Here is a 16,518-nt window from a genome sequence, read left to right on the forward strand (position 1 = left end):
CATCGGTCTCTGGGCGTGCTGCTGTGGCTGTCTCCCTCGACGGCGCCCCTGTCCAAGTTGCCACTCCAAGGTCTCTGTGGGCTGAGCAGGTGTCCCGGAGGCTGCCTGCCGAGCCGCAACTGTGGGCGGGCCACCGGGGGCCTGCTGCTGCAGTGAAGGTTGGGGTCTCCTACGAGGGCAGGCCTTGGCCATGTGGCCGACCTGCCTGCAGATAAAGCACTAGTTCGGGAGCCCCGAAAACTCCACTCTCTGATCAATCCATCCCCCCCCTATCCTAGGTAGCTGAATGACCTTCGGAAGGGAGGAGATGTCAGGAACCAAAACTCTGACCGAAGGTAGCCCAGCTGCTCTAGCCACCACTGAAGCTGCTGTGGGGCCAGTCTCAAGCACCGAGCCCACCAATGCTCCTAGCCTAGAAAGGAGCGGAAGGTACTCACGGCAGAGTCCAGGGAAGCAAACTGTAACATGAAATAGGCGCTCTCCCTGATCGGCCGCTGCTGGGTCAAAGCCATGCTGCCAAGGTCTAAAGAATGCCCGAGCGCCCCTGATGTCAAGGGGACTCATGGCTAGGACCTGGGCCACGCTCTCGAACTCGATCTGGTAGTGTCCACGGCCCAGTAACTGAACGTCCAGGATCTTGCCCACATCTGCAAGAAGGCGAGCCTGGAGAAGATCCCGGATCTCCCCTCTGCTGCGGCAAGTGCCGACTATACGGCAGATGGTGGAATGTGCCTAGAGGCGTTCCACCTCTGCGCGGCGAGGCTCGCTTCCTCTTCTGGCGAAAGAGAAAGCCTGATGGGGGTATCCTCAGGGGCGGGCGAGGGGGCTGCGGAAGAGTCCCTCTGAGGTGGGGCGGGAGGAGCCTCCATCAGAGTCTGAAGCTATGTCCAAGGCGGAGGGAATGCGGAGAGTCCTGCAAGAACCGAGCTGCACACAAAGGGCGGAGGGGGAAGAGAGGGCGGGAAAAAAAAAACAGAAATAAGGGGGGGTAAGGCGGCGGTGAAGAAGAAACCCCAGAGGGGGGGGGGAAAGCAATGCGAAAGGGGGGTGGGGGGGAAGAGAGGGCGGAGGCTGGCGGAGGGGGGCGGGGCGCTGAAGAAGGGAGGGGGGCGCGAAGGAGAGGAGCAGGGGGCGGCGGGCGCTACAACGCTGGGGCGGGGAGCTTGCTTTGAAAATAAGAGGTCATGGTGACTGACTCTCCAAGAATTGTATATGAGCTTCTAGTTGCTCGTCTCTAGCGGACATAAAAAAACCAAAAGCATGATTCAAATAAAAGCATCTCTTGTCAGCAATGTCCTTCTCGGAATGACCAACAATAAACATGTCATCCACATAAAGTATCAACATAATAAGTTGTCAGTCTCTCCACTTTTTCACATAAAGATATGGATCCTCAGCACTTCTCTTGAATCCTTGGTGCATAAATGTATCAAACTTATGATACCATTGCCTGGGTGCCTACTTCAATCCATGAAGACTCTTGCATAACTTGCACACGAGATGTTCCTTGCCCAGTTTAGCAGTGTATCTTTATGAAGTTTATTTAATACATGGAAAGAAAGCTATCTTATTGCTATATGGGCTCCATGTGGCATATATATATCTATGTATCTCGGCCTCTAAAAGAACCCATCCCTTGAGATGCTCATTAAGTGGTCTCTATGGTATCTCATATTTAGGGTGAGGAGCTTGAGTACAAAAAAAGAAGGAAAATCAAAGGCATATTCGGCCCGTGATATCCACTTCCAAAAGCAAGAGAAAAGAAAACCCAAGCAAATACACAAAGAGAGAGAGAGAGAGAGAGTCTAGCCCCCCGGATGGAGAAGATAGAGAGAGGGTGGGTGGTGTTAGAATTCTCATCACTGGTGCCTCGCCCTAGTGCATTATTGTATGGCTAGTATGTGTCCCGGACTGGCCACCCTTTGCATTTCATGTAGGTTGCATGGCCGGACCATTCAGATTTGGTCCGGCCCGTCATTTATGGTCCACCCTTATTTTTCCCATGCCTTTTTAATTCCCCCTACAATTTTTGGTCGTGTGGTTGTCCTACCTACACTTAGTGACCTACATAAGGATACCTAAGGTGGAGGCTAGGGACATGGTTGTATGGTTTCCATAAGGGTAGCTGGAGTTTGAGTCTCTCTCTCTCTCTCTCTCTCTCTCTCTCTCGTGCTAGCGTTCCCACAAGGTGTGCACCTGCTCTCGCGACACTCCATCACCAAAACCTCAGCGTTTCTCTGCTGAAAATCTGCGTTTGCAGCCTGCAGCTTCAGCGCTTGCAAAATTCAGCGTGTAACTCACGCAGCAGCAGCACCTGCGTTTTCAGCAACACCTGCATTTTCAGCAGCAGATCAGCCGCCACCTGCACTCTCCAGCAAACGCACCTGTCTGCAGCAGCCACCTGTCCGATGATGAACCTCTCAGATCGCATCACAAAGGAAGTATCTACGGAGGAGCATGCCCATTCCCTATGGAGACGGATTCTTGATCAGTTCGAGGAGAAGTCCTTCGCCAGACAAATCACCCTTGAACGGGAGCTTTACAACCTCCGGTTCAAAAATTTCAACTCACTTGATGGGTTGACCCGACGCATGCGGGAGTGCTGGGACGACCTTGTATCAGCCGGTGGCGATATCACCTCGACTCGCATGGCTGGCCTCTTACTTTTCAAGCTTCCACCTCGTTTTGACCCCTACTTCCAGAGTCTTTTCACTTCAGGAGGTACCTCCTTCCCTACCTGGGACGAGATCCTTCCTTCCCTCACACAGATCGAGGGGCACTCAGCTTTCAGAGCTGGTGGTGCTGTTGATGCCGATGGAGCATTGGTTGCTCAGGGAGACAAGAAGAAAGACAAGAAGAAGAAGAAGAAGAAGAAGAAGAACAAGGACATCGAGTGCTTCTACTGCCAAAAGCCAGGGCACAAGGAAGCGGAATGCAGAAAGAAGAAGCGTGAAGAGAGCGGCGGTAAGGAGAAGCCGACAGCCTCGACAGCAGTTGCATCTTCCTCAACGAAGCACGCGGGTTCTGTACTTGTCGCGACTGCAGAAACCGCTCTTGCATCCTTGCAGTCAGGCACTTGGGTGGTCGACAGTGGTGCTACCAGGCACATGACTCCCCAAAAGTCCTGGTTTAGTTCTCTTACCCCCACTCATGGGCAGACCGTCACTATGGGTGACAACCATGAGATCCCTATTTCTGGCATAGGCCAGATTGACCTCTTCCGCAGCTCTTCCGACCCGAAGTTCCACACAGGGGAGGCCTTATATGTTCCGGACATGGCCTTCAACTTGCTCTCCGTTGCGAGTTTGGACTCTCAAGGAGCTTCTATACTCTTTGGGGATGGCAAGGTTACCATTTCTGATTCCTCGACAGGTGATATCCTTGCACGCGGTGAGCGCGATGGTTCCCTCTTCCACCTCACTGCTCTTCTTTCTCGCCAGGCTGTATCTTCTTCTCTATGGCATGCGAGATTTGGACACCTTTGTCACCAGCAGCTGCAGAAGGCAGCTCGGGATTCTCTCGTGGAGGGATTGCCCACACTTCGCTCTCCTATGGGCGTGTGCGAGGCTTGCCAGTTGGGTAAGCAACACAGGGTTGCCTTTCCGAAGCAGGCAACTAACAGAGCTTCGGAGCCACTTGCACTGATTCACATTGATTTGTGTGGACACATGTCCACTTCCTCATTCTCTGGTGCATATTTTATGCTTGTGCTTGTGGATGATTTTAGCAGGTACACTTGGGTTTATTTCCTTAAACTCAAGTCGGAGGTTTTCTCTCATGTTCATGATTGGAAGATGATGGTCGAAAAGGAGGACCTGATGGTCAAGTGCATTCGCTCAGACAGAGGGGGTGAGTTTCTCTCAGAGGACTTTGCACAGTGGTGCAAGTCAGAAGGCATTCGGCGCCAGCTAACTACTCCCTACACTCCTTCCCAGAACGGAGTCGTCGAGCGGAAGAATCGCACTATTATGGAGAAGGCACGAGCGATGCTAGCGCATGCTTCCCTACCCAGGATCTATTGGGCAGAGGCTTGCAACACTACGGTGTACATCCAAAACCGTTCCCCTACACATGCTTTGACTGACATGACCCCTTATCAGGCTTACCATGGGCTCAAGCCCAATGTTTCCCACTTCCGAGTCTTTGGGTGTTCAGCCTTTGTACACATTCCAAAGGAGAAGCGGCAGAAGTTGGACTTCAAGTCGAAGAAGCTCATCTTCCTGGGCTATTCAGCGGAGTCTGACGGCTATCGGCTTTATGATCCAAACACCAGGACCACGACGGTGAGCCGTGATGTTGTGTTCGATGAGTCTTTCATTACATCTTCAGAGGGGGCAGCACCTCCTGTCATTCCTACACTACCTCCTCCATCAGCTACACCCTCCAGTACCACCCCCACCCCTACCCCTGTGACTTCTACACAACAGCCAAATGTTTCCCCGGATCATGCTCTTTCAGATGCTGACTCTCATCATGATGATGCTAAGGACCCTCCTGCGGATGTGGCGGTACCACCAAAGGAGAAGCACATTCCTGGTTGGTTGTATTTGACGGTATCCTCTTCAGGCATTACAGAGTTACCACCACCGTCAGACCCTGGAGCTCCTCGATGTTCTGCACGCCTCCAGACGAAGAGGCAGGACTTTGATGGCGCACAGTTCGTGAACTTCGCCCTCATGACGCAGATTCAGGATGCTCCAGCTGAGCCTTCCTCGGTGGAGGAAGCACTCCAGCATGATTCCTGGAAGCGTGCCATGCATACGGAGCTGGACACTATCGAGCGGAATAATACCTGCACTTTGGTACCCAGGCCCAACAAGCAGAAAGTTGTCTCTACAAAATGGTTCTTCAAGACAAAGTACAAAGCCGATGGTTCCCTTGACAAGCACAAGGCAAGACTAGTTGCTAGGGGCTTCACACAGCGCCCAGGCGTTGACTTTGACGAGACATTTGCTCCCACCGCTCGTATGACCACCATACGCACTGTTTTATCTTTGGCAGCTAATTTTGGTTGGCCTGTTTTCCAGATGGATGTCAAAAGTGCGTTTCTGAATGGTGACCTCGACAAAGAGGTATACGTGGAGCAGCCTCCTGGCTTTTGGATCTCACGCAAGGAGGATTGGGTCTATCAATTGTGGAAGGCATTACATGGACTAAAGCAAGCTGGTAGACAGTGGTACCTCACACTTGACCAGTTCCTAGTGAAGCTGGACTTACGGCGTACCTCTTCAGATTCCAACTGCTATGTTGTTTCTGACGGCTCTTCAGTGGCCATTGTGATTGTCTATGTGGATGATCTTGTCTTCACAGGTTCATGGACTAGCCGGATTACTTCCATTATGAAGGCTATGGAGACCCACTTTGAGATGACAGATCTCGGCCTGCTTCACTATTTTCTTGGATTTGAGATCTACCAGACTCCAAAGGGCATCTTCTTTTCGCAGCAGAAGTATGCTCAAACCATTTTTGGACCGATTCCAGATGACTTCATGCAGATCTATTGCACTCCTCTTGAGCCCGGGGAGAACATATCTAGTGATGACCCGTCACCACTGTTTGATCAGGAACAGTACAGGAATCTTGTAGGCTGTTTTGTGTGGCTTACTTATTCCAGACCAAATATCTGCTTTGCTGTGTCCATTTTGAGTTCGTTTTCCACTAAGCCTCGTCAGCGACATTGGCAGTGTGCCACACGTACCCTCAGGTATATCAGCGGCACCTTGGACTATGGCGTGTTCTATGGTCGCTCCAAGGGTTGCACTTTGCTAGGTTGGTGTGATTCGGATTGGGCCGGCAACCCCGACACTCAGCACTCTACTACTGGAGTTGTTTTTTACACTCGGCTCGGGACCTATTTCATGGAGCAGTAAGCGGCAACCTACTGTTGCACTTTCTTCCACAGAGGTAGAGTACAGGGCAGCTTGCTATGCTGCTTGCGAAGCTATTTGGCTTAGAAGATTACTGGCATAATTATGTTTCCCCCAGACTGCTGCTACACTTCTTTCATGCGACAATCAGAGTTGCATTTCTATTGCCAAGAACCCTATCTTTCACGCTCGGACGAAGCACATTGAGGTGCAATACCACTATGTTCGGGAGCGGGTTTTGGCATGAGAGCTACTTTTGGAGTATGTTCCTACAGCAGAGAATGCAGCAGACATCTTCACGAAAGCTGTTCCCAGCGGACTTTGGCTTCACTTCTTCACCTCCTATGTGTTGTCTCAGCATCCAGTGCTGAGAGGGGGTGTTAGAATTTTCATCACTGGTGCCTCGCCCTAGTGCATTATTGTATGGCTAGTATGTGTCCCGGCCCTTTGCATTTCATGTAGGTTGCATGGCTGCTCCATTCAGATTTGGTCCGGCCGGTCATTTATGGTTCACCCTTATTTTTCCCACGCCTTTTTTAATTCCCACTACATTTTTTGGTTGTGGTTGTCCTACCTCCACTTAGTGACCTACATAAGGATACCTAAGGTGGAGACTAGGGACATGGTTGTATGTTTCCATAAGGGTAGCTGGAGTTTGAGTCTCTCTCTCTCTCTCTCGTGCTAGCGTTCCCACAAGGTGTGCACCTGCTCTCGCTCCTCTACTTCCGCTACGCACTCTCACAGGTGGCAACACTTGTCGCTAGCTATCCCTCTCCCCTTTACCATTGACTTTTTTCTTTTTTATTAAGGGTGGATATATATGTGTGCATTTTGGGGTAAGCACTATATGTGTGCATTTTGGGGTAAGCACTAAAAGTATTCCCTCTGATGTGCAGCCAAAAGAACCAAAAAATCTCAGCTTTCAAGAAGAATTCAAATCAGCATGGGAGGTGTCCTCATGGAGCCCCCCTGATGTGCAGCCAAAAGAACCAAAAAATCTCAGCTTTCAAGAAGAAATCAAATCAACCCTCTTCTAGACCTTCCAAAAGGTGCCACAGGTAGCCTAGAAAACTTTCTGTTTTCAGCCAAAAGTACAGCCCAAAGCATTGTGTTTTCAGCTATATATCAAGCTGTCAACAACTTATTGTAGCATAGAACACCAAAGAGGCTACCCGAGGAACGGCTTGGAGTGGAGGGGCAGGCTTAGAAGACATAGACATAGGGGTGGACAATGAGCAATACAGATCAGCTTTTGGCTTCCAAGAGGCAAGTTCCCAAGACACAGAGGTGAACCATTCAAGAGAAGGCTTTAAGAGGCTACCCAAGGAACGGCTTGGAGTGGAGGGGCAGGCTTAGAAGACATAGACATAGGGGTGGACAATGAGCAATACAGATCAGCTTTTGGCTTCCAAGAGGCAAGTTCCCAAGACGCAGAGGTGAACCATTCAAGAGAAGGCTTTAAGAGGTGCATGCACACATATTCCCACAACAATTAAAATTGGCCTTTGTCTTCACAAGGGGTGGTAAGGAAGAATAGGGAGGTATTACTGAAGGAGAGCATGGAGCAAGAGGCGGTGGACTCATGCAAGACATGTCTGTGATTGACATGGGAGAAGGCAAACCAGAACCTGTAGACACATACACCGGCCGAAGCTCCTCCTGCTTGTGTGCAAAAAAGCAAACTTTCCTGCTGCCCTCAACCTTGCTCGGTCCTCTCTAGAAAGCCCTCAGGCAGCTGCTCCCTTTTTGCCTTGTTTGCAGACCGCCTTACAACCCATATAAACGCCTGCTTGCTTGCTTCTAAACTCATTGCAAGCTCCTCATAGTCACAAGGGACGGGGGACGGTGACGGGGGGACGGGAACAGGGACGGGACGGGGGACGGCCATAAGTAGGGAACGGGGACAGGGGAGGGAACGGCACTCAAAAAATACTTTTTTTTTTTATTTTTCAAAATCTCAAACCTCTACTTGGAACATAAGAAGGTATTATATGATAATTAGCATCCTCTGCAAAAACGCAAAGAACTTAATCTACATAGAAATAGCTCTCTTTTTTTTCGTGAAAGAAATAGCTCTCTCTCTCTCTCTCTCTCTCTCTCTCTCTGCTGAGCTCTCCTGCATGCCTCGCCACCTCCCCCCCTCCCCCCCCCTCCCCCCCCCTTCCAGCTAGCTCCCTCACCTCAACTCGGATGGCGATTCGGACCGCGCCAACAGCTCCGAATGGGGGGTAAAACCCCAGCGCCGCTGACTGTAAGGATCCCTTAGTCCCCACTACTCTTCAGCCGAACTGCAATACCTGTTGCTACTTTTTCCTGTCGCGCGCGCGTCGCGATTTGAGTCTGAAGCGTCGCGCGATCTCTTTGCTCTTCTGCTCGAGCCATACCTACTAAGGTAACCCTGTCAAGCTGTTTACTGTTGCATCTTTTAATGCTTTGAAAACAAACCTGGCTGAAAACTTCAACAAGCGGGCGAATAGGAGTGGAATTTCCTCACACGAATTTTCTCACACTCCACCCCAATAATGAGCAAGACTGTGCTGAGAAAATCACCAGAAAATATGCAGGAAAAGACACAATGAGATGCAAAAATCACCAGTAACAATGTCTATGGGACAACACTTGAGTGCAGGCCCGAGTGCAGGTTCAATGCCAATGCTTATGGGACAGCCCTTGAATGCAGGCCTGAGTGCAGGCCCAATGCCAATGCATATGATGATGCCAATGGAGACGGCCCCTGTTATGCCAGATGAGAATGCAGCGACATTTGTCCCATCACAAGGAAGTTTGTGGACATTTCTCACATCTATTCAAGCAACACTTGCCCAACAACAAAGTGAGCTGAGCAGTTTAGCACTCAAGTGCCAAGAACTCGAATATAAAAATGCAAATCTTGATCAGACTGTCAGAATACAAGCAGAAAAAATCCAGCAGTTACAACACATCGTAGATGAGAAGATAGAAAGCAAAAGCATGCAAATACCAATAACACAGTCAGCCAGCTGGGTTAATGCAGTAAAAAAAAAATGGTGCTACAAACAATGATGAAGCCAGGCTGAAGAACAGCAATATAGACCCACTTGTTGAAGAAGGACCTGATGCAAATGAACGCCGAGAGTGTGAAAAGCGTGCACAAAACAGAGTGATACGTGGAATCCTGGAGCAAGAGACTGAATCCCCACTGTCTTTAGCAAAAGATATCACAGATTTTTTTGTTGAGCACTTTGCAATGCCAGATGTGGCTGTTTTTGGAGCCCACCGGGTAGGAAAGAAAAGAGAAGACAAAGACTACCACCGTGCAATAGTGTGCACAATGATGGACATGAGGAAAAGGACAATCATATTGGACAGCAGCAGGATATACCTGAAACGAACTCCCTATTTTGTCACTGAGGATAGAACACCCAAACAACAAAAAGAAAGGCGTGAGTTCTATGAAGCACGCAAGACAAGACAAGAAGCAAAAGAATCGGACAAAACCCTATAGGGGTACGCTGCCCATCAGACCCAAGAACTCCTCAAAGTGATGTTTTGGAATTGTAGAGGCTTCCCTTGGCATAAAGGGGCAGGTCTTAATGATGTATTGGAAGATGCAGATGTAGCATTCTTAGCAGAGACTTGGGAAAGAGATGCACGCAAGATCCCTAAGATGCATGGATACATAGTACATTCACTATACCAAACACATGCCGGTACAAGAGGGCAAGGAGGGGTTGCATGCCTATATAAGGAACACCTACAAGACATAATAAGCATATGCAAGGATGATCCACATAAACGATTTATTTGGATAACTATTAAAGGAGATCAACTACCATTATATATTGCTGGGTGCTACATACCACACAAGGAGTCTCCATACTACGCACGGTATGGGATAGACTCTTCGGATCCATTTGGTGACCTATGCACTGATGTGGTGGAGTTTAGCTCCAAGGGAAGAGTGATGATTGTTGGTGACATGAACGCATGAATTGGAGAAGCCCAATATCAATCGCTCACATGGCAAGAATACAATAAAGAGGAGGAAATTGACATAGATCCCAAATGGCACCGATATTCAGAAGACAAAGAGATCAATGCACATGGCAGAGCAATGATCAGTATGGTAAACAGCCTTTGCATGCTAGTAATGAATGGTACATGTCTTTTCCCACACACAAGGGTCCCAACATGCTTTCTTGCTAGTGGAGGATCTAGTATGATAGAGTATGTTTTGGTCTCCCTAGATGCTATACATCCTATGGTGGATTATATGATTGGCCCCAAATACCCAGAGTCGGACCATACTCCTCTCTATTTCAAAGTGAACATTTCAGGCATGACAAAAATGGAAACATTCACCGCAGCAGATTGGTCTTTCAATATGGACAATAAAAAGAGAAAGGAATATGCTGAAACCATTGACAAATCACTCAGAATCACACACAAGCTGAGTTGGACTGATGTAAAAGAAGCTATACTATCAGCGGCACACTCACTATTGGGCAAAAAGAGTAAGAAGAGATGCACCAAAGGGCTGCCACACAATAAATGGTTCGATGAAGAATGTAAGGAAGCCAGGCTGAAGCTTAAACAAATGCATAATGGTGATGAACGTAGGGAAGCTGAAAGGCATTTTCACGCACTCACCCGTAAAAAAAGGAGGAAATACCTGTTGGATAAAGAGTGGGAGGATGCAACTAAATTTGCCAAAAATCCAAGAGGTACATGGAGAGGCACCGAAGGGAAGAAAACTGATATAATGGGAGATTTCACTGAGGATGAAATGCTCCAATATGTCAAAAAATTGTATACACACCCGCATGCTCCACCCATGGTCACAACCACAGTCCACCTCCATGATGAGGCATTTTTCTCATTAGAAGATGTGAAGGAAGGTTTAAAGAAAATGGCTAATGGAAAGGCCGCTGATACACTACACCTCAATGCTGAGCTAATCAAATGGACAGAAGAGAACACACAAAAATGTATTGCCCGCCTATTGAATGATGCAATTGTTAATTGTTTTCCGCCAGATTGGCAAGAGAACTGGATTAAACCTATATATAAAGGAGGAGATCGAAACCAGCTTACCAACTATAGAACCATAATGGTTGGATCCACTATGGCGAAGCTATTTAGCACAATAGTTGAGAGCAAACTCAGTTTGTGGACAGAAATGCACAAAAAAAGAGCCATTGGACAAGCTGGTTTCCGAAAAGACCACAATACTGCGGATCATCTGGTCACAATACGAGTTCTCATGGAGGAGAGCCGCTTGCAAGGAAAGCCCCTCTTCTGTTGCTTTATAGACTTCAAGAAACCATTTGACACAGTGCCAAGAAATAGTTTGTGGGAGAGAATGGTACACTTAGGGGTGCCAAACGACATGAGAGTGGCAGTAAATAAATTGTATGAGAAGGTGGTGTGTCAACTTAAAGCCACAAATGGGATGTCGTCCATTTTCCACAGCAACATGGGTGTTAAACAGGGCTGCCCGTTGTCACCAACATTGTTTGGTTTATGCATTGACAGGCTGGAAGAGATGATCAAGCAAACAGCATCTGCTGAACAGATTGAAGGCCCCAAACTCTTGGAAAACACAATATTACTGCTATTATATGCAGATGATGTAGTGTTCTTCTCATACACAGCAGAAAACATGCAGCGAATGATGCACACGCTTCAAAATTTCTGCAAGGAAAGTGGTCTAGCAATAAATGTTGACAAAACCAAAATAATGGTAGTGAAAACACTGCAGCCTACCAAAGCTCCAGATATTATGTACAATGGTCAGCAAATTGAAATGGTGCACTCATTTAAATATTTAGGAGTTGATATTCCAGCAAACCACAGATGGAATCAGTGCATACAAAGAAGGATTGATGCTGGATGGGGGAAATATTACCGCTTTGAGAATGATTGCAGCAACAGTAACATCAGGAGATGGCACATCAGACGTACCTTATTTGATGCTTATGTCGTACAAACTGTCCTAGAGGTATGGGGTGGAAGTATCTCACCATCAACATGGAATGACATTGAGAAGATGCAAAAGGCGTTCCTCAGAAGACACCTAGGAGTGAAAACCACTACACCTTACTCTATATTAATGCTTGAACCCATCGAGCTTCGAGCACTCCAAAGGGTTTTCAAGTACATAAAGAAGGTCAAGTCCATGCAGATGGGGAGACTACCGAAGAAAGCTTTGCTAGCAAGTAAAAGACCTCAGAAAACAAACAAAAGCAAGATGCTATCTTCAGGATGGATGCATGACATCAACGGCTGGTTTCAAAGATGGGAGGTAGACTCCTATCTAAATGCAGCATCAGATGAAGTAGATGAGAAGGCATTTCATCAAGCACTATTGGAAGCACTCCACTGTAAATGGCAATCATCAGAAAAAAGGGCTAAATTTGAATATTATGGCTCACACATCAACCCAAACTATTGGGTCACATACTCAAGTGAAGAAGACAATGCTCAGAAATACATAAGCATGCCTATTCCCGCCAATGCAAGGAGAGGTCTTGCACTTATCCGGACTAGGTCACACACACTCGAGATTGAAAAAGGAGCATGGAGCAATATCCCAAAAGAGAAAAGACTATGCAAAGTATGCACTTTGGGAGCAGTGGAGACGGAGGAACATGTCCTTTTAACATGCCCACAATATGACCACATAAGAAAGGACTTTAGTACCATTCTAGAAGGATATCATGACTCGGTGGATCTGCTCACACATGCCAAGCTTGCTGCTGTAGGCATTTATATCACCAAGATTCTTAAACATCATGGCTACCTTACAGCACAATGCGACCATACGACAAGCTCCATATCACTCCCATGAAGGGAGAAGGCTTTGTATTTCCCTCCAATGAAGGGAGGAGGCTTTGTTTTATGTTTCTTACAGCTTTGTAATAATTTCATGGAAGTCCCATGGGCCGTTTATCGGCTCCCAGGGGACGATAATACATTCTTCTTCTTCTTCTTCTTCTTCTTCTTCTTCTTCTTCTTCTCTCTCTCTCTCTCTCTCTCTCTCTCTCTCTCTCTCTCTCTCTCTCTCTCTCTCTCTCTCTCTCTCTCTCTCTCTCTCTCTCTCTCAGAGTACTCGGACACATCACATGCTTATGAGTAGTGATGTGGCCACTACTTGGAGGAGACTTAGAAAGCCCCGTCTTCCCACACCGATTACTGATACTCGGATCTGGGAGACATATGCAGAGCAACTCTATGATGTACCTGCACAGTCCCCTATACCACAGCCCACAGAGCCATGCCCCACAGTATCCACTTTTTTCACCCCAATTGTGGTCAGGAGGGCTATACGCCGACTTCAGCATGGGCGGGTGACCGATCATATAGGACTACAGGGAGAGCATCTCATCTATGCTATTGATACACTGGCACCCTTTCTCGCTCATCTTTTTTAACACAGCTCTGTCAGAGGGGTTTCCGGCTAAGTGGACGATGCATACTATTGTTCCGATCCACAAAGCGGGAGAATGTACTTGACCCCGAGAACTACAGGACTATCATGATTGGTCATATATTGGCCAAATTATACGGGGCAGTTTTGGAGGCAGAGCTGAGCACGTATGCAGAGAATATGGGATTGAGAGCAGCAGGACAGGCAGGCTTCCGACCGGCCTTCTCGACCATCGACCACATTTTTACACTGAGATGCCTGATTGATCAGGCCAAGGCACGGAAGCAGAGGCTCTATTGTTGCTTTGTGGACTTTCGCAAGGCATTTGATACTGTACCTAGAGAGCGCCTCTTTCGACGACTGCAGACACTAGGCATACCCTCGGACATGATGTGGGGTATATACAGGCTATATGAGCACGTCTTTGGGAGAGTTCGATGTCCAGGAGGCTTGTCCGACACATTTGCTAGCACCATTGGTGTGAAGCAGGGATGCCCTCTCTCCCCCACGCTTTTTGGGCTCTATATTGATGAGGTGGTCCACTACATCACACAGGGAGAAGGTTCTGGGGTAGAGCTATCAGGTATTACTGTCCATACTATGCTTTATGCTGATGATATTGTCTTGGTATCCGACGCACAGGTTGGGCTTCAGAGACATCTTGTGGCTCTTGATGACTTCTGCGTACAACAGGGTCTCACAGTGAACCTTGGGAAAACCAAGGTTATGATCTTCCACACCTCCCTTGCTGTCAAGAGCCACACTACTCACATTAGCAGGAGGGCTAGTCGAGGTGGTGAGCTCTTATGTTTACCTTGGCATTACATTCACTAGCTCAGCTGGACGCTTCTCCATGGCTCAGGCAGTCCGAGACAGAGTGACCCGGGGGTATGCAGCTCTCGCTAGCCTTGAGCGTCAGTGTCACCATGCACATTTTCAGGAACCCCACACGAAGGGGTGGCTCTTTGATACATTAGTGACACCAGCCTTGATGTATGCAGCAGCAGTTTGGGCACCAGGGCTTGCAGCCTCCACATGGGTACAGTTGGAGAGAGCACAGATCTTGATGCTCTCGAGGATGATACGTAGCAAATCATCCACCCCACATGACATTGTTCGCGCTGAGTTTGCTGCACCACCTATGGCTGTGGAGGCATTGTTTCAGACGATCTCCTTTATGTACAGGATGAGGGAGATGCCCACGGAGAGATTATCCCGTCGAGCTTTTGAGGCATCCAGACAGCTAGCCGAGGATGGGCACACCGGATCTTGGTATGCGCAGATGCTACAGTGGTTCTCACATCATGGGATAGACATTGAGCGGTTGCCACCTTTTCAGTATGATCAGTCTGCTCCACGGGGTCACCTCTCCCTCGAGGAGAGGAACACAGTGATGAGACAAGACATATGGCAGCGCTACATACAGGAGACATGGACGACACCAGAGAGCCCGCTACCACCGAAGATGCTATATTACAGAAACCACTTTATGAGCATCACAGGGGATGGATTTATACAGCGACCGCGGTATATGGATGTATACATGCCACACAGCTCTCGCGTTGCTATCGGACAGCTACGAGTCTCATCACATCGACTAGAGATAGAGGCTGGGAGAGCGACACGGATCCCTAGAGCCGAGCGGATATGCAGACTGAGGATCACTTCGTATGTAGATGTCGAGCCCACCAGGGGATCCGAGACAAATATGCACGATGGTTTGCGGAGCACTCTTCACTACATCAGCTGATGGAGGCGTCGGACTAGCGACAGCTTGGCAGACTATTACTAGAGCTCCATAGTTCTCGAGAGAGACTCCTCCAGACACCCGCTCCCACTAGGGGTGGGAGACAGTCCCAGCTCACAGATTTTTTCCAGAGAGCTATGCCAGCGCCAGCTGATGTACCACATGGGGTGACCACACAGAGAGCAGAGGAGCTGAGAGCCACGAGGAGACCCAGACAGACTGGATACAGATCACCCCGACTCCATCACCGAGAGATAGCAGCTATTCGGATGAGACCAGATGGAGATACAGGAGAGGCTAGCTCGCTTTCGCTCAGATCCAAGATGCATGTTCACACCACTCACAGCCTCAGCATCGGCGATGTATGATATCTTATATCCCTCTTATAGCACTGGATGGAGTTAGACTTAGCTCTGCATTGTATGATTGTACTACCCCTTCAGCATATAGAGATGCATATTGCCTTAGCACTCCATCCACATCCTCACCCCCACCTTTTTATATTGTTTGTATATGGGCTCCACCGATCCTTGATGATTCACAGTTGTATAGTTCGAGAAAATGGATGCGCTCACTGGTAGAGGTGTGTAGTGCTTACCCGTCGGTTCAACACCATGCCCAGGCTTGCAATGAATCAAGATGGAGCATCTTCAAATACCATAGGTACAAATATCAACTACCTCTTGTGACAAATGGAACGAAGCCGAGTGCTTCCCTGCCAATGTGATCCTGATGGACTGTTAGGGAGATAAGAGGGAACCCATATTTCTTTATCTTCTCTTCACCTTCGAGCCAGTCCTTGAACACACTACAATATGGCATAAGAGGCTAGCAACACCACCGCTCCAACAAATTATAGTCGGGGTGTTCTTTACTCTCTGTTTCCTTGTTAAGATATTGATCAGCAATTGAACATGCAGATCAAAAAATCTGTTTCTCTCTACGCACGCGCGCTGCCTCGGCAAGATGTGGACAAGGGGGGGCATAGTATAAATTTGATTTTTTTTTTAAATCACCATTGGTAACAAAGCTTATTGTTCATGGGCTGCTTCCAGGCGCTGAGCCTTGGAAGGAGCTTCTTTTTCAGCGACTGCAGGCTAGGGCTCCCCCAGCAGGGGGCACTTGGGCACCAGAGATACGATGGATCTTCATAGAGATGAGGAGGACACGCCTCAGTAGAAGATGGGAGGACAGATTTGCCTTGAGCATCCTGCGAGCTTGGGAGTTGCTGAGACCGGGGCTTTCTCAAAGACCTCCTACTTGTGATGAGGAGCGGGCCAGACAGCCGCTCATCTGGAGCCCAGCGGTACGCACAGAGCAAGGTCATATGCTGGGTTCTCGGCCTGATCCAGGTGGAGAGGCTGAGTCACTTCAGAGGGGGGCTGATTATGAGGGATGACATTCAGGAGGCACTCACAGAGGAGTGGTTCACGCCTCTCGAGCCAGCGGCCCCACGGTGGATGGGAGCCTTTACACAATTGGAGATCCTGATTGCT

The 16,518-nt window shown here is 48.5% G+C and overlaps 1 protein-coding gene across 3 annotated transcripts in view; it reads right to left on the reverse strand.

The window, feature by feature from the left end:
* LOC147627158 (uncharacterized) overlaps window positions 1-16,518 on the reverse strand; it is a 96,885-nt gene that overhangs the window by 70,322 nt on the left and 10,045 nt on the right. The gene's annotated exons all lie outside the window — the stretch shown is intronic.

This window comes from Cibotium barometz, chromosome 21 (genome assembly GCF_041138505.1).
Source record: "Cibotium barometz isolate CiBa-2024 chromosome 21, ASM4113850v1, whole genome shotgun sequence".
Lineage (NCBI taxonomy): Eukaryota > Viridiplantae > Streptophyta > Polypodiopsida > Cyatheales > Cibotiaceae > Cibotium > Cibotium barometz.